Here is an 18840-nt window from a genome sequence, read left to right as displayed (position 1 = left end):
CAGCAGGTCACAAAGTGCCTTTAGAGTAACTTGGTTTAGACCCCAAAAAGCAGGGAGAAGCACAGTGGCAATGAAGAAGAAAAAAAACCTAAAACAATGTTTGAGTTAGAGAGAGTGTGGAATACAGGCACAGTCAGTATGAATGAAAACTGCCTTTGATAGTATATTCCACTGTAACTACTGTAACTAACATGTGGTAGTGCAGCAGAGTTCACTGGGCCTAACAACAACATGTTCCTGTCACGGTGGTAAGACAGAACTGTGGATGGCCTCAGAGCTGAGGACAAAGGTACACTTGAGGCAACAGACTAAACCAGAGGGGAAAAGTCAACAGTTGAAAAGTCCATCACACAATATAAGCCAAACAATAGTAACAGATATGTAACAAAGATATTTTCTCATTTGTAGGAAATCCGTCTCATTCAGCAATTTGTCATTCATGCACTCTTTGGATCCCCTCTGCAACTTTGAATCGTGATTGGTTTTGAACGTGAATATTGCATTAATTCTGGTCAGAATTGGCCCTTCTAAGAACTGTATTGACGCTGTGCTGAGACAGCCGATGAAAGCCCCAAACCACATTGACTATGGGCCCGGATCGAGTTGCCGGCGGAGGACAAAGGAGCCAGTAACAGCCAGTCCATTCCACAATAAGCGTCTCTTAATATAAACTCCGTAGCGATCCCGTTTACAAGAAAATGTCCTTGGGCGAAGACAATAGCTACAAACGAGAGACACCGCTATCGATCGGAGCCAAGTTTTTAAATATCACAGGCTGATATAGGGTAACAGCTCCCACCAAATGGGCAACCTACCACAGTGCTTAATAACACATCATAGAGGAGAAGTCAACTGTGGGAGACTGAGCAGAGCATGTTTCTCCGTTGGCCATGAATTCACATATTACATTTCTCCAACCCGTTTAAAGACAACAAGAAATTGCTAAGTGAAACTATAACAGCAGTGTGTAATCATATGAGAAGCAGCAGCAAGGAGATGTCAGTGCTTGACATGGGGTTCACTCTTCCACCACAGTGTTCGAAGACTGAAGCAGAGTACTGAGGATTTACAGAGAAGACCCGCCTGGCAGACGACACGCGCACACACACATTCTGTGTTGGAGAGTGGCGAGATGGAGAGTAGAGACACTGAGATTTAGTGTTAATCAGAGTGTGTCTGTGATCGTCTCCAGGGATTAAGTTCACCCCGACACCTCGTCGATCACGTCCAGATTAGCACCCAATGCACTCAGTGGCCTATTCATCACTGATTGCTCATCACCATACTGCATGACTACTCACTCAGCAACGAACAGAGACCTCAATATGTCAGACAGATAGCACATTCATTTATATTGGGCACAAAATCATCTGAAACACAACCAAAACAAACAGCAAATGCATCCAACAAGTTTGTGAAGTCACAAGCTTGATGTAATCATTGTGTGCTAAGAATATGGGACCAAATACTTAACTTTTGACTACTTTAATACATATAATTGAATTTGTCTCAATACTTTGGTCCCCTAAAATGGGGGTACTTTGTCCAAAAAGTGCTGTAATTTCTAAACAGTTCACCTGATATGGATTAAAAATACCCTTCAATTAAAGATGACAGTCTGCACTTTGACCTCATAGACATTGTATAATTTCAAATCCAAAGTGCTGGAGTACAGAGACCAAAAATATGTATGTATCACTGTTCCAGTACTTTTGATGTTCACTGTATATCTGGCTTCATGCTGTCAATCTCTCCACAAAGAGAAAATAAACAGGGGTATTTTTCTTCCTCCTCGCCTCACACAGCCATACATTAATGTAGAATATACACTCTGGGCATGTTTACATTGACCTGACATCCACTGTAAATTGGCCAAATGTACTCCCCTTTCCCAAACCCCATCCAAACATGATTGCTAACACACACCGTTGAGAGCAGGGGACACCGGGCTTAGTTAGAATGAAGATGAAAATTGTGAGAAGTTAGCGAGTTCATTTCCCACCCATTGGGATAGAAGGGGTTCTGGGATCTAACAGTGGCGAATGCGGGGCACTACTATCACAAAGCATGTCCCGATCTTTCGGCATCTGGGCGGGTTAGTTACTCACTTGATCTGACCAGCGGTGCCTCTGGCTCACCTCTTTTTAGTGGTTGATAACTAATATGCCTGCTGCCTTCTATTAGCCGCCATTTAACTGTGCGTTCATTATGCCTGATCACCTCAGCCCACTGGTCAATCAATCAGCGAGAACGCCGTCAGCGAATCGCCTCATCACATCCCTGGCTCACACTCCATGCCTTTCCTCTTTGATCTTGTTGAAAAGAAAATGTTGCTCGTTGCTAATCTTGCAACACACGCTGATAAAGGATAACAACACAGTTCGGTTCCGATGCAGATCCCACATCCTACAGTTAGAAATGGAAAGAAGGAAGGAAACACTCTCCAGGCAAGTGAGAATTTGTTTGGTAACTGTTCTTTGGAGACTTCTTTGGATCAGGTCGAAGTCTGGAGCACATTCAAAGCACAGCCCACAGGCATGTCAGAAGGGAGGCAATTATTAAGTCTGTCTGTCCGTCTGGAGTGGCCCTGTCCAACTCAACTAAACCTACTGGAGCGGTGTCAAACACATTCAAACATCAATATTGCCAGCTGGTTTCAGTCATTCATCAATTCTCAGACACATCGCTGTGAACCAAACATGAAACCAGCTCAAAAAAGGAAAACAGTTTTGCTTTCTAAGGAGGACAAGGTGTCCAAACGAGTTCTCGCCAATTTCATGCCTACATTGACCTGGATATTTAGCAGGAACATATGGTCAAGATACAATATTCGTCCAGAAAGCCAACAATATCCTTCAAAAATTCCAATAAACAAAGGTTCGAAAATCAGCACCCCAGGGGTACGAGCAATGCCGTCGGGGGTACACCAAATAAAAATGTGATTCACATTTTTTTGTTAATTAAAAAACATATATTTACATTTGGGTGAGTTTTTTCTCTCGCCTGAGTAGCCTCGTTTAACTGCCAAAAATAAAATTAAACCATCTAGTGTTCAGCGAAATAACAACACAATGTCAAATACAGGTAGCCTAGTCAAATAATTAACATCCAATCACATTAACCGTTACTCTCTCATGGGAATTCCACTAACGGTCCAAATGTAGCCAAACTTAGCTGCTGCTCATTCCGTTTGTTCGAAAATGGATAAATGTTTTTTTTTTAAGTAAGTCCCGCATCCATAGAGACACATACCAGCTCTACTGGTAGTACTGCTACTCCCAGCACTCTAAACCTGCACTTGTCGACGACACAAGTTGTTCTGCTCCCACGAGCACATCCAAAGCTAGCATCAATAATTCTACATTTGTTAGCCCAGCTAGCATGGACACTGACAGTTGTGAATCTGATGCATCTGAAGAGCTACTGCCCCCTTACCCGGGAACGCACCGAACAACAGACAGGGACGTTGGACCATCGAAGAGGCAAAAAAAATGACGAGAACTACAGTATATTGATTTGGGGTTCACTTATATTGGGAGTAGTGCCTTTCCTCAGCCACAGTGTGTTATATGTGCAAAAATTCTATCTCATAACTCGATGAAACCTTCACTTTTGCGCATTTAGAAACAAAATATACCAATTTTAAAAATAAGCCACAGGAGTTCTTTGAGTGAGAATGAATACGTGTATCAAAGCAACAGATACCATTAATAAGAAGGGGCTAGAACCGTCTTATATGGTGAGCTACCGTGTGGCTAGGACAGGCAAGCCTCATACTATTGTGGAGGATTTAATTATTCCTGCTGCTGTGGATATGGCTGGGACAACACTGGGGAAAAGGCCCAAAAAACTTTACAGACAATGTCTTCATCAAGCAACACTGTTTCACGACGCATCAGTGACATGGGAGGAGATGTTTTGAAACAATTACAGCTTCACATACAAGCCAGTGAATTCTATGTATTGCAGCTGGATGAGTCAACAGACGTGGCGGGCCTGGCACAGCTCCTGGTAGTTACGTTTATGGGGGGGTCAATCAAGGCCTCTGAACTCTCGTGTATTTTCTGCACTATGCAATGATGTAGGCAGCGACCATATAACACTTTTACAACATAAAGTAGTGCGCTGGTTATCAAGGCGCAAAGTATTGGCACGTTTTTTTTATTGAGCGACGAGCTTAAAGTTTTCTTCACTGACCATCATTTTCACTTATCTGACCACTTGCATGACGACGAGTTTCTCACACGACTGGCCTATCTGGGTGATGTTTTTTCACGCCAGAATGATCTTATTCTAGGATTACAGGGACTCTCCGCAACTATATTCAATGTGCGGGGCAAAATTGAGGCTATGATTATGAAGTTGGAGGTCTTCTCTGTCTGCAGTAACAAGGACAACACACAGGTCCTTCCATCATTGTATGTGTGCAAATAAAGTCAAGCTTACGGACAATGTCAGATGTGATATAGCGAAGCACCCGAGTGAGTTGGGTGCACAATTACGCAGGTACTTTCCCGAAACGGATGACACAAACAACTGGATGCGTTATCCCTTTCATGTCCTGCCTCCAGTCCACGTACCAATATCTGAACAAGAGAGCCTCGTCAAAATTGCAACAAGCGGTTCTGTGAAAATGTAATTTAATCAGAAGCCACTGCCAGATTTCTGGATTGGTCTGTGCTCATTGTATCCTGACACTGATGCTCTTTGCAACCACGTACCTATGTGAGAGTGGATTCTCGGCCTTCACTAGCATGAAAACTAAATACAGGCACAGACTGTGTGTGGAAAATGATTTAAGACCCGAGACTCTCTCCAATACAACCCAACATTGCAGAGTTATGTGCATCCTTTCAAGCACACCCTTCTCATTAACCTGTGGTGAGTTATTCACAATTTTCAATTAACAATTGATTTCTTAACCTTTATCTAATTAGGCAAGTCAGTTAAGAACAAATTCTTATTTACAATGACGGCCTAGGAACAGTGGGTTAACTGCTTTGTTTGGGGGCAGAATGACAAATGTTTACCTTGTCAGCTTGGGGATTCGATCTAGCAACCTTTCGGTTACTGGCCCAATGCTCTAACCACTAGGCTACCTGCCGCCCCAAATAAGGTTTTATATGTAAGATGGTTAAATAAAGAGCAACATTATTATTATATTTATTATTAGTGCCCTGGTCCTATAAGAGCTCTTTGTCACTTTCCACGAGCCGGGTTGTGACAAAAACTCACTCATTCTTATGTTGAATAAATGTATTGTATAGTGTGTGTGGCAGGCTTAAAATGGCAACAAACAAAAAAACATTTGGGAGTGTGCTGACCCAGGTGCTAGAGGGGGTACGCAGTTGGAGGTTGAATGTTTGAAGGGGTACGGGACTATAAAACGTTTGGGAACCACTGTTCTAACGGAATATGGCTTCCACCACCACCAGTTCAGTGCATTGTAGACAGAGGCACTGTGCCAATGGGGAGATCGATCCATGGTGAAGAGATCAGATAGATATCAAAAGAGAAGCCTCTACTACCTTAGCTCGCATGCTACAGTGCCTCCAACCGAAACAGTGAAAGCCATTTCGGCTTTGGTGTGTAAACAGCATCTATAGCCATGTTTTCAAGTCACACTAGAGAGGAGACGATCAAAAGTGCATCGGTCTGGAGGAATTTCGGGCTCTCTGAAAATTACAGCACCATAACCTAATTTGGCACCCATGTGCACTCCTAAACACACAGCGATGGTATGTTGTGTGAATTTGCAACGCTCCAAGTTATAGGCAGCAGTTGACATTGTACATAAATAGTTTTCCCGAACAGCAGAAAAATTTGAAACCAACCAATCAACTATGCAAACCATATTTTGACATGTTCACATGCTAGATTTTTTTCAAGGCATCTGTAGTAGCTCGGCTCTTTCATTTCATCTTTCATCACCAGAACATAGGCCTAGCAGTAATGGTCATCGTGAGATTATGGATGCCATAGAACACCCTGTTTTTTTTTTTACTGTGGAGAGAGAGAATGTGAGCAGTGAACACACCATTATAAATGCTACTCCCTCTCCATGATCAACCAACATAGTTTACAGTTTCAACCACAGAATAAATAGGACTTAAAAAACAAAACATCTCTGCAGTCCCCACTTCTGATGGTTATCTAATGATCCCGCTGTGCCTCAAGTATTGTATTTACAAAATCAGGGGCCCTTTGAACATCACTGGAGAAGACACCACCACAATGGTTCCTTAGCACAGCAAGCTAACCAAGCAGACAAATATTACAAATCATTTGAAGTGTGACGGTTGTATAGTGAAATGGGACTGACATATAGCTGCCAGTTAATATTGGTTTTCTACTGACACCACACACAGTAGATCATGTGAGAAACCCCCCTGCCACAGACATCTATTTGTTTGTGGTAGTGGGTTTGAGGGTTCTCCTTGTATGTGCCAGTGTGAGATATGCAGCGAGCAATTTAACATATATCTGAAGTCCTCCACTGTATTTATTGGCAGCCTCAATTCTACGATGCTAAGTTTCTCAACTGAACCAATATGTGCTGTGTTTTTGTGTTGCTGGGAAGTCCTGATAAGTTTCTACAAATCAATTGCTTGGGTTGAGTAATAATCATGCTTCATTTGACTCTCTCTCTCTCTCTCTCTCTCTGGGCTTCAATGAGTCTCCATTTTACAAACAGTTCTGGTGAAACAAACTTAAACTGATAGGCAACATGTTCCTCCAACAGTGTTCCAGTTGCACTGCCCACATTGGGGAGAGATATTCTAGTTCATTCAGGTGAACACAAAGCTTTGGTCCTCCATTCATGCAAAACACAGGCCCATAATGTGAGTTATGACAACATGTTTGGAGGGTAGCGGTTTCATTCAGCAGGGCAGCGGTGCTGTTGTTGGGAGGTTTGTTTGGAACGCAGCTCAGGAGCAATTAGGCCCATGGTGAGATCCAGCAGGAACACAGTCTGTCTCAGGTACGTTTAACAACTCTGAAACAAGCGTAATGGGTATCACCGCCAGCTGCCAAAGCCCCACATGCAGGCAGGGGAGTTAGCCGGGCCTGGTCTGAGCCAACCACCTCCTGCCTCTCACGCACCTACCGCTCTCCATGACATCATCAACCGCACTGACTCATTATAACTTTGTAACTTATAAACCATAATAAGGCAAATTGCAGATCTGTTTTTGGTGTTTCTTTTATGTGAGAACTTTGATTGTTCCCTGTAGGAATCACACACTGAGTCACCCCTCGATCCATCCACCGTCCGGGTTGGAAAAGTAAAAGGGAGCATCCCGCCCACATTACTAGGGCTCATTTACTGTTGATCCCATTTGTTGAAGTTGTGTAAAGGCAGGGATAGATGGGAGGTCATGAGAGGGCAGAGGAAGAGGGTTGCCGGGGCCAGGGTCCATTCTCTCTCATCATCAGGCTTTCTTTAAGTGAGTAACTAAAGCTGCTATGCATCAAAACTCACTCAGGGTCTGATTAAGGACTAATGTTTCTCTGTAGAGGGGGAAAACCCTTACTAGAACTGTTGTGACTGGGAGGCTTGTGCTAATGATACAGTACAGGGGATTCAGGGTCAAACGCACCAAACATAACACAAGAGGTTATATTCTTATATGTCTCCTTATCTACTCCAGCAGGGCCCTGGTATGTCAATCTAATAACACTAGGATAACTAGATCTCTAGTAGCTAACCAGAGTTTTGAAAGAGTTTACATTACTTTACATTAATGTATGGATTCATTGATATTGGATGCAAATGGCGAGGGAGGACATGGTGCAGGGAAACCTCAGGCCTCATAAGTCACAAAGCCGCAGCCTGGTTAGGAGGTTCTCTCTTCTTATGTGGTGAGAAGAACATTCGCCAACAGAACTATATATGTGGACTTTTCTTCATAGCAACTAGGCGATTATTGTATTATTTTTTTTTACCCGCAATGATAGTATAAGCTTACTGTTATTCAGTCTAAGAGAGAGAGAGAGAGAGAGAGAGAGAGAGAGAGAGAGAAGAGAAGTCATATCCCTCTCATTTCAGTGGGTCTGGATGTGCCACCCCTGGGCGAGAGATGTGCGGGACACCATCACAACCACCAACAGGCTGGCCTCGTATCGAACTTGGAGACACGACCGCTCGTTGTATCCCTCTTCAAACCACGTAACCCTTGAGGCTTACGCTGTAGCAGCGAGAGGCTGAACAGCCAATTCTACACTGTAAAACTCACAGACCATCCACACAATGTTAACCAGCCCCCGGAACGGCTACACATTGTTCTAGCTTGTTAAAGTCGGTACATGGAAAGGGGGGGGGGACGACACACCAGCCCTATGTGCTGAAGGCACATTTCTGTTCCAATTTAGCAGAAAATATGTTGGACTCGGCTCCGACTCCTTTCCAGCTGGAAACAGTCAGGATTTAGGATCTATGTTTTTTTCAGAGTTTACTTTAACAGATCGTACTGTATGCACATGTTTATAATTTAGGACAATTCTGCTGCTTATAATGATTTTGCAGCATGTGTCTGAGCAAACACATTTGTTTTCAGACTTATTATTATAGCCAAAGTGTTCCTGTGACACAGACCCACCAGGCAAGGCAAGGCAAGACACGGCAGGCAAGACAAGGCAGGCGCGGAGAGATTTGATCACATCACTTGAAAGGATCTAGAGATCTCCAAAGCAATGGGGAAAACAGGCAGCTATAGGAGTAGGAACCTAGAGCTTATTATAGGGAATAGGGTGGGCATATAGAGTTGTGGCACGGCCTGTACCTAGCATGCAGAGAAAAATGACACAGAAACAATCACTGACTCAATGTCAGGTGGATACACATCCTTGGCAGGCCACATTAATTGGCTTGTGGGGCAGATTTGGCCTGCAGGCCACATGTTGAAGACTCCTGGCCTACAGTAGGCCTCAGCACAGCTTCTTTCTGGCTTTGGCCTCCCTCCCTCCCTCAGTCAATCAATCAATTGCTCAAACAAACCGTGACTCAATCAAATACTCTCATCTCTCTGAAGCCACTCCCTTGACCAAGTCCACTCAGTCCTTAAAAGCCCTTTCCCTTTTAGAATTCACACTGTGTCACCACCACACAACTGTCAATATTTTATTAACATACTCTTCATAAAGAGGCCATTGGTCCTCATTAATGAAAAGCATATTTTACTCAAGGCCTGACTCATAGTCAACCCTATATACTTTGATTTTTAAACTTTTGTATACCTGTAAGACATTTAACAACAGATTGTTTTTTGCAATGACGACCTGTCAAGAGGTGAGCATAGCAGAGATATAGTAAAAACGGACTGCTCAGTTACACAGGCAGTTGGTTTCTCAGATTGAAAAGAACTCCTTGGTGGTTTCAACATGGCTAAGTAAAGACGTGTCCCGAGGCCTCTCCACTAAGGGTTGATACTTTTATGTTTTAACTTTTTATCTGTCAAAATGAGAACACATTTTGCACACCTAGTGGCTCGAGCAACATTTGGGTGGCATTATTGGATATGTCTGCAACTTGGAAAACGAGACAAAACGGTAAACAAGAAGACATGACGAAGACTAGCAACACAATGATATGGAGATGCTAGTCACCATCTGCGCAGATATGGCTACACTACGCTCTGATTTCATGACCCCACTTTGTTCTTCTGTGGTCAAGTCTACGAGCTGAAATTACGACATAAGTCCAGTCAACTATGGTGACACTACAAACAACACTCGCGACACAAACACTAAAAATAAAGGATAGAGAAATGTCGTTGACCGTCATCAATAAGCGGCTTACCGAATTGGAGACCAAAAACGACGAGCTTACCTCTGAGAACGTAAAGCTAAAGGTCAGTCTAGATGAACAGGAAAACCATTCCCAGAGACAGAACATACGTGTGGTCGAAATCCCAGAGGGGACGGAAGGGCGCAATCCTACCGAGTTCATGGCCTCTTTCCTGCAAGAAGTCCTCGGCGGAGAGACTTTTGACAGACCCCCAGTCATCGACAGGGCATCACACTAACGGCAAACCCACAGCCCGGTCGCCCTCCCAGAGCAATGCTGGTCCACTGCAAGGTATGTTATTAGGGTGCACACATGGTCAGTTTATGGGACGTGAACGTGAGTAACTTTTATTTGCCCAGTCCATGCACCGCATATAGATAGTCAGCCTATCTCAGGATGGAACTGTCTACCATGTCATGTTATACAAAGTAATAGTTTTTTAGTTTTATTTCACCTTTATTTAACCAGGTAGGCTAGTTGAGAACAAGTTCTCATTTGCAACTGCGACCTGGCCAAGATAAAGCATAGCAGTGTGAACAGACAACACAGAGTTACACATGGAGTAAACAATTAACAAGTCAATAACACAGTAGAAAAAAAGGGGAGTCTATATACAATGTGTGCAAAAGGCATGAGGAGGTAGGCGAATAATTACAATTTTGCAGATTAACACTGGAGTGATAAATGATCAGATGGTCATATACAGGTTGTCATGTTTTGTCATTAATTATCATGTCTTGTCCCTGTGCTTCCCCTTCTATTCGTTTCCCTCTGCTGGTCTTATTAGGTTCTTTCCCTCTTTCTATCCCTCTCTCTCCCCCTCCCTCTCTCACTCTCTCGCTCTCTCTTCTCTCTATCGTTCCGTTCCTGCTCCCAGCTGTTCCTATTCCCCTAATCAATCATTTAGTCTTCCCACACCTGTTCCCGATCCTTTTCCCTGATTAGAGTCCCTATTTCTCTCCTTGTTTTCCGTTCCTGCCCTGTCGGATCCTTGTCTATATTCACCGTGCTGTGTCTATGTTTTGCCCTGTCGTGTCGTGTTTCCCTCAGATGCTGCGTGGTGAGCAGGTGTCTGAGTCTGCTAGGTTCAAGTGCCTTCCCGAGGCAACCTGCAGTTCTTGATCAAGTCTCCAGTCTGTTCTCGTCTTTACGAGTAGTATTATGCCTTTTGTTTTGTTAAGTATCTTACTGGATTAAAGACTCTGTTTTCGCCAAGTCGCTTTTGGGTCCTCATTCACCTGCATAACAGAAGGATCCAACCTAGGAATGGACCCAGCGACTACAGACGCTCGTAACACTGCCGTCGAGATCCAAGGAGCCATGCTCGGCAGACACGAGCAGGAATTGTCTGCTGCTCGCCATGCCGTGGAGAACCTGGCCGCTCAGGTTTCCGACCTCTCTGGACAGTTCCAGAGTCTTCGTCTCGTGCCACCTGTTACTTCCTGGCCTGCCGAGCCTCCAGAACCTAGGGTTAATAACCCACCTTGCTACTCCGGGCAGCCCACTGAGTGCCGCTCCTTTCTCACCCAGTGTGATATTGTGTTCTCTCTCCAACCCAACACATACTCTAGCGAGAGAGCTCGGGTTGCTTACGTCATTTCACTCCTTACTGGCCGGGCCCGAGAGTGGGGCACAGCTATCTGGGAGGCAAGGGCTGATTGTTCTAACAATTACCAGAACTTTAAAGAGGAGATGATTCGGGTTTTTGACCGTTCAGTTTTTGGTGGGGAGGCTTCTAGGGCCCTGGCTTCCCTATGCCAAGGTGATCGATCCATAACGGATTACTCTATAGAGTTTCGTACTCTTGCTGCCTCTAGTGACTGGAACGAGCCGGCGCTGCTCGCTCGTTTTCTGGAGGGACTCCACACAGTGGTCAAAGATGAGATTCTCTCTCGGGAGGTTCCTTCCAGTGTGGACTCTTTGATTGCTCTCGCCATCCGCATAGAACGACGGGTAGATCTTCGTCACCAAGCTCGTGGAAGAGAGCTCGCGTCAACGGTGTTTCCCTGCTCCGCATCGCAACCATCTCCCTCCTCTGGCTCAGAGACTGAGCCCATGCAGCTGGGAGGTATTCGCATCTCGACCAAGGAGAGGGAACGGAGGATCACCAACCGCCTGTGCCTCTATTGCGGATTTGATGGACATTTTGTCAATTCATGTCCAGTAAAAGGCCAGAGCTCATCAGTAAGCGGAGGGCTACTGGTGAGCGCTACTACTCAGGTCTCTTCATCTAGATCCTGTACTACTATGTCGGTCCATCTACGCTGGACCGGTTCGGGTGCTACATGCAGTGCCTTGATTGACTCTGGGGCTGAGGGTTGTTTCATGGACGAAGCATGGGTTCGGAAACATAACATTCCTTTCAGACAGTTAGACAAGCCTACGCCCATGTTTGCCTTAGATGGTAGTCATCTTCCCAGTATCAGATTTGAGACACTACCTTTAACTCTCACAGTATCTGGTAACCACAGTGAGACTATTTCTTTTTTGATTTTTCGTTCACCTTTTACACCTGTTGTTTTGGGTCATCCCTGGCTAGTATGTCATAATCCTTCTATTAATTGGTCTTGTAATTCTATCCTATCCTGGAACGTATCTTGTCATGTGAAGTGTTTAATGTCTGCCATTCCTCCCATTTCTTCTGTCCCCACTTCTCAGGAGGAACCTGGCGATTTGACAGGAGTGCCGGAGGAATATCATGATCTGCGCACGGTCTTCAGTCGGTCCCGAGCCAACTCCCTTCCTCCTCACCGGTCGTATGATTGTAGTATTGATCTCCTTCCGGGGACCACTCCTCCTCGGGGTAGACTATACTCTCTGTCGGCTCCCGAACGTAAGGCTCTCGAGGATTATTTATCTGTGTCTCTTGACGCCGGTACCATAGTGCCTTCTTCCTCTCCGGCCGGGGCGGGGTTCTTTTTGTTAAGAAGAAGGACGGTACTCTGCGCCCTGCGTGGATTATCGAGGGCTGAATGACATAACGGTTAAGAATCGTTATCCGCTTCCCCTTATGTCATCAGCCTTCGAGATTCTGCAGGGAGCCAGGTGCTTTACTAAGTTGGACCTTCGTAACGCTTACCATCTCGTGCGCATCAGAGAGGGGGACGAGTGGAAAACGGCGTTTAACACTCCGTTAGGGCATTTTGAGTACCGGGTTCTGCCGTTTGGTCTCGCCAATGCGCCAGCTGTTTTTCAGGCATTAGTTAATGATGTTCTGAGAGACATGCTGAACATCTTTGTTTTTGTCTATCTTGACGATATCCTGATTTTTTCACCGTCACTCGAGATTCATGTTCAGCACGTTCGACGTGTTCTACAGCGCCTTTTAGAGAATTGTCTCTACGTAAAGGCTGAGAAGTGCTCTTTTCATGTCTCCTCCGTTACTTTTCTCGGTTCCGTTATTTCCGCTGAAGGCATTCAGATGGATTCCGCTAAGGTCCAAGCTGTCAGTGATTGGCCCGTTCCAAGGTCACGTGTCGAGTTGCAGCGCTTTTTAGGTTTCGCTAATTTCTATCGGCGTTTCATTCGTAATTTCGGTCAAGTTGCTGCCCCTCTCACAGCTCTTACTTCTGTCAAGACGTGTTTTAAGTGGTCCGTTTCCGCCCAGGGAGCTTTTGATCTTCTAAAAGAACGTTTTACGTCCGCTCCTATCCTCGTTACTCCTGACGTCACTAGACAATTCATTGTCGAGGTTGACGCTTCAGAGGTAGGCGTGGGAGCCATTCTTTCCCAGCGCTTCCAGTCTGACGATAAGGTTCATCCTTGCGCTTATTTTTCTCATCGCCTGTCGCCATCTGAGCGCAACTATGATGTGGGTAACCGTGAACTGCTCGCCATCCGCTTAGCCCTAGGCGAATGGCGACAGTGGTTGGAGGGCGACCGTTCCTTTTGTCGTTTGGACAGACCATAAGAACCTTGAGTACATCCGTTCTGCCAAACGACTTAATGCCCGTCAAGCTCGTTGGGCGTTGTTTTTTGCTCGTTTCGAGTTTGTGATTTCTTACCGTCCGGGTAGCAAGAACACCAAGCCTGATGCCTTATCCCGTCTGTTTAGTTCTTCTGTGGCTTCTACTGATCCCGAGGGGATTCTTCCTTATGGGCGTGTTGTCGGGTTGACAGTCTGGGGAATTGAAAGACAGGTTAAGCAAGCACTCACGCACACTGCGCCGCGCGCTTGTCCTAGTAACCTCCTTTTCGTTCCTGTTTCCACTCGTCTGGCTGTTCTTCAGTGGGCTCACTCTGCCAAGTTAGCTGGTCATCCCGGTGTTCGAGGCACTCTTGCGTCTATTCGCCAGCGCTTTTGGTGGCCGACTCAGGAGCGTGACACGCGCCGTTTCGTGGCTGCTTGTTCGGACTGCGCGCAGACTAAGTCGGGTAACTCTCCTCCTGCCGGTCGTCTCAGACCGCTCCCCATTCCTTCTCGACCATGGTCTCACATCGCCTAGACTTCATTACCGGTCTGCCTTTGTCTGCGGGGAAGACTGTGATTCTTACGGTTGTCGATAGGTTCTCTAAGGCGGCACATTTCATTCCCCTCGCTAAACTTCCTTCCGCTAAGGAGACGGCACAAATCATCATCGAGAATGTGTTCAGAATTCATGGCCTCCCGTTAGACGCCGTTTCAGACAGAGGTCCGCAATTCACGTCACAGTTTTGGAGGGAGTTCTGTCGTTTGATTGGTGCGTCCGTCAGTCTCTCTTCCGGGTTTCATCCCCAGTCTAACGGTCAAGCAGAGAGGGCCAATCAGACGATTGGTCGCATACTACGCAGCCTTTCTTTCAGAAACCCTGCGTCTTGGGCAGAACAGCTCCCCTGGGCAGAATACGCTCACAACTCGCTTCCTTCGTCTGCTACCGGGTTATCTCCGTTTCAGAGTAGTCTGGGTTACCAGCCTCCTCTGTTCTCATCCCAGCTTGCCGAGTCCAGCGTTCCCTCCGCTCAAGCGTTTGTCCAACGTTGTGAGCGCACCTGGAGGAGGGTGAGGTCTGCACTTTGCCGTTACAGGGCACAGACTGTGAGAGCCGCCAATAAACGCAGGATTAAGAGTCCAAGGTATTGTTGCGGCCAGAGAGTGTGGCTTTCCACTCGCAACCTTCCTCTTACGACAGCTTCTCGTAAGTTGACTCCGCGGTTCATTGGTCCGTTCCGTGTCTCCCAGGTCGTCAATCCTGTCGCTGTGCGACTGCTTCTTCCGCGACATCTTCGTCGCGTCCATCCTGTCTTCCATGTCTCCTGTGTCAAGCCCTTTCTTCGCACCCCCGTTCGTCTTCTCTCCCCCTCCCGTCCTTGTCGAGCGCACATATTTACAAGGTACGTAAGATCATGGACATGCGTTCTCGGGGACGGGGTCACCAATACTTAGTGGATTGGGAGGGTTACGGTCCTGAGGAGAGGAGTTGGGTTCCGTCTCGGGACGTGCTGGACCGTTCGCTTATTGATGATTTCCTCCGTTGCCGCCAGGGTTCCTCCTCGAGTGCGCCAGGAGGCGCTCGGTGAGTGGGGGGTACTGTCATGTTTTGTCATTAATTATCATGTCTTGTCCCTGTGCTTCCCCTTCTATTCGTTTCCCTCTGCTGGTCTTATTAGGTTCTTTCCCTCTTTCTATCCCTCTCTCTCCCCCTCCCTCTCTCACTCTCTCGCTCTCTCTTCTCTCTATCGTTCCGTTCCTGCTCCCAGCTGTTCCTATTCCCCTAATCAATCATTTAGTCTTCCCACACCTGTTCCCGATCCTTTTCCCTGATTAGAGTCCCTATTTCTCTCCTTGTTTTCCGTTCCTGCCCTGTCGGATCCTTGTCTATATTCACCGTGCTGTGTCTATGTTTTGCCCTGTCGTGTCGTGTTTCCCTCAGATGCTGCGTGGTGAGCAGGTGTCTGAGTCTGCTAGGTTCAAGTGCCTTCCCGAGGCAACCTGCAGTTCTTGATCAAGTCTCCAGTCTGTTCTCGTCTTTACGAGTAGTATTATGCCTTTTGTTTTGTTAAGTATCTTACTGGATTAAAGACTCTGTTTTCGCCAAGTCGCTTTTGGGTCCTCATTCACCTGCATAACACAGGTAGAGATATTGGTGTGCAAAAGAGCAGAAAAGTAAATAAATGAAACAGTATGGGGATGAGGTAGGTGAAAATGGGTGGGCTATTTACCAATAGACTATGCACAGCTGCAGCGATCGGTTAGCTGCTCAGATAGCTGATGTTTGAAGTTGATGAGGGAGATAAAAGTCTCCAACTTCAGCGATTTTTGCAATTTGTTCCAGTCACAGGCAGCAGAGTACTGGAACGAAAGGCGGCCAAATGAGGTGTTGGCTTCAGGGATGATCAATGAGATACACCTGCTGGAGCGCGTGCTACGGATGGGTGTTGCCATCGTGACCAGTGAACTGAGATAAGGCGGAGCTTTACCTAGCATGAACTTGTAGATGACCTGGAGCCAGTGGGTCTGGCGACGAATATGTAGCGAGGGCCAGCCGACTAGAGCATACAAGTCGCAGTGGTGGGTGGTATAAGGTGCTTTAGTGACAAAACGGATGGCACTGTGATAACTGGATGCAGTCTTTCTGAGTAGAGTGTTGGAAGCCATTTTGTAGATGACATCCCCGAAGTCGAGGATCGGTAGGATAGTCAGTTTTACTAGGGTAAGCTTGGCGGCGTGAGTGAAGGAGGCTTTGTTGCGGAATAGAAAGCCGACTCTTGATTTGATTTTTGATTGGAGATGTTTGATATGAGTCTGGAAGGAGAGTTTGCAGTCTAGCCAGACACCTAGGTACTTATAGATGTCCACATATTCAAGGTCGGAACCATCCAGGGTGGTGATGCTAGTAGGGCATGCGGGTGCAGGCAGCGATCGGTTGAAAAGCATGCATTTGGTTTTACTAGCATTTAAGAGCAGTTGGAGGCCACGGAAGGAGTGTTGTATGGCATTGAAGCTCGTTTGGAGGTTAGATAGCACAGTGTCCAATGACGGGCCGAAAGTATATAGAATGGTGTCGTCTGCGTAGAGGTGGATCAGGGAATCGCCCGCAGCAAGAGCAACATCATTGATATATACAGAGAAAAGAGTCGGCCCGAGAATTGAACCCTGTGGCACCCCCATAGAGACTGCCAGAGGACCGGACAGCATGCCCTCCGATTTGACACACTGAACTCTGTCTGCAAAGTAATTGGTGAACCAGGCAAGGCAGTCATCCGAAAAACCGAGGCTACTGAGTCTGCCGATAAGAATATGGTGATTGACAGAGTCGAAGGCCTTGGCAAGGTCGATGAAGACGGCTGCACAGTACTGTCTTTTATCGATGGCGGTTATGACATTGTTTAGTACCTTGAGTGTGGCTGAGGTGCACCCGTGACCGGCTCGGAAACCAGATTGCACAGCGGAGAAGGTACGGTGGGATTCGAGATGGTCAGTGACCTGTTTGTTGACTTGGCTTTCGAAGACCTTAGATAGGCAGGGCAGGATGGATATAGGTCTGTAACAGTTTGGGTCCAGGGTGTCTCCCCCTTTGAAGAGGGGGATGACTGCGGCAGCTTTCCAATCCTTGGGGATCTCGGACGATATGAAAGAGAGGTTGAACAGGCTGGTAATAGGGGTTGCGACAATGGGGGCGGATAGTTTCAGAATAAGTTAGTAAGCGTTATGGTGAAATGTAACTAAGCTTTTCATTTATAGAACTGAGGATCTTTTTCATTTTTTTTTCCCATTAATGAATAAGCCACATCCCTATGACGTTCCTGTTAATTTGCTCCTTTAGTTGGGCGTCAAGGTAGACAAAGGGGCGTAATTACTAGGCTATGTTCATTTTACTTCAGGACCGCAATTTGTATTTTTATTTATTTATTATATAGGCTAGGCTACATGTGATTATGGTGTGTGTTCGGTTAAGTGCATGTGAGTACAATAGCGCTAATGCTTAGGACAATTGAACATTTGAGGTTATTCCTTTTTCATCCACATGTCCACAAACCTATGTTAATTCCCCTTTATTCAACATAGGACATAGTGAAACTTTATTTTTTGTTAAAAACTCTTAGTGGGATTTTAGAAATGTGACAAAACAGGGTAGGTACTGTTTTTGGGGTCTCATTTGGGGACTCAGCAATGGGGTTTTTCTAAATTGTATTTTTATGTTGTATTTTAGTTTAGGGTTACACAAATGTTTTTGTGATGCACTACTCAGTCTGGGTTAAGTTATTCTTTAATACTATTGTAACATAAACAGTTAATTTAAACCAGTCTCCTGGAATGTTCAGGGCAGTAAGCATGTGGTCAAGAGGAAGAAAATTCTAACATTCTTAAAAAGGGAAATGGTTTCAATTGCTATGCTACAGGAGACCCGTTTAACAGAACATGATAAGCTGAAGTGGGACTGGGTGGGCCAGGTGTACTTTTTTTTCTTCTTTCGTTCAAACCAAAAAATGTCCCATTTATATTTGAGCACCAAGATACAGACCCTGAAGCATGATTTATTTTGATTACAGGTAATATACTGTATATCAACATACTACTATACTAAATGTATATGGCACGAATACAGACTCCACCAAATGTATGTCTGGCATTATTTCATGATTTAATCAACACTGCAAGGGACTTGCGTTTATTTCAGGAGATTTCAATTGTACTTTGGGTGAATTGGATAAATCATCAACTGCTCCAGTCTCAAATAATAGAGCCTCAAATGCTCTCAGAAATGTTTGTGATTCATCTGGTTTAATAGATGTATGGAGCAAGCTAAATCCTAATGTCAGAGACTATACTTTTACTCAAGACCCCATAATTCATATTCTAGATTGGGCTATTTGTTTATGCCCTCTACTTACATGCATGTTGTCCAGTCATGTGCTATTGGTTCTATAGTCATTTCTGACTATGCCCCAGTGTATAACTATTGAAATATGCAAAACAATCCCCAAAATGAGATTTTGGAGACATAATACGTCTCTGCTTAACATTGAAGGATTCTGCTCTGTGATAAAATAGAAATTATCACTATTATTGGCTCGACAATCTACTCTCTCCTGTCTCAGCTGCAACAATCTGGGATGCTGCTAAAGTAACCATA

The 18840-nt window shown here is 45.5% G+C and overlaps 1 protein-coding gene across 1 annotated transcript in view; it reads right to left on the bottom strand.

Moving 5' to 3' along the window:
- Positions 1–18840, bottom strand: part of LOC123997170 (R-spondin-2-like) — a 95490-nt gene that overhangs the window by 54149 nt on the left and 22501 nt on the right. The window lies entirely within an intron of this gene.

The sequence above is a fragment of the Oncorhynchus gorbuscha genome, linkage group LG15 (assembly GCF_021184085.1).
Source record: "Oncorhynchus gorbuscha isolate QuinsamMale2020 ecotype Even-year linkage group LG15, OgorEven_v1.0, whole genome shotgun sequence".
Lineage (NCBI taxonomy): Eukaryota > Metazoa > Chordata > Actinopteri > Salmoniformes > Salmonidae > Oncorhynchus > Oncorhynchus gorbuscha.
The sequence above is the reverse complement of the archived record's forward strand: the minus strand, read 5'-3'. Positions and strand labels throughout refer to the sequence as shown.